Raw genomic sequence first — 563 nt, 5'->3', positions numbered from 1 at the left:
TTCCTGGAGTTGGTCCGGAGTTATTGATTACGATTGTGGTAATGTTTATTGCCCTAATGTTGCATAAGGAGGCAATAATATGGCATAACCGATTAAGAAAATGAAAGGCTGTCGGACAAAAGGAGACAGGAAAAAATTGAAGAAATTCAAACCTCAATATAATATGTATATGATTTAATCCAACTCGCACACAATACATCTCGCATTCGGTAGAGATTCTGCTAATTAGATTAGACCTTAATATCGTAATCGAATCCTGACTGACAAGACAACTCGCATTATCTGTACGAATTATATATATATCTCCCTGAATTCGAAATCCATATGGGTTATTCATATCTCCATTAGAGGTGCGGCTTTTAGAATCTGCAGTACGCGTTACGAGGAGCATTAATACACCGTGTTTTCGAGCGTAGTGTATTAGTGATGTTGCAGTGTCAGGAAAGGGCTAATCGAAGCAGCTTCCTCGCTTCACCGTGCTCGTTTGCTCTTTTGTTCTGAAGAGGCTTTGGCCTTGGTTCCCCGGGTCCAGATTGCCATAGGTTGATCACGTGACTATCTCG

The sequence above is a fragment of the Penaeus monodon genome, chromosome 22 (genome assembly GCF_015228065.2).
Source record: "Penaeus monodon isolate SGIC_2016 chromosome 22, NSTDA_Pmon_1, whole genome shotgun sequence".
In the NCBI taxonomy this organism is placed as follows: domain Eukaryota; kingdom Metazoa; phylum Arthropoda; class Malacostraca; order Decapoda; family Penaeidae; genus Penaeus; species Penaeus monodon.
The sequence above is the reverse complement of the archived record's forward strand: the minus strand, read 5'-3'. Positions refer to the sequence as shown.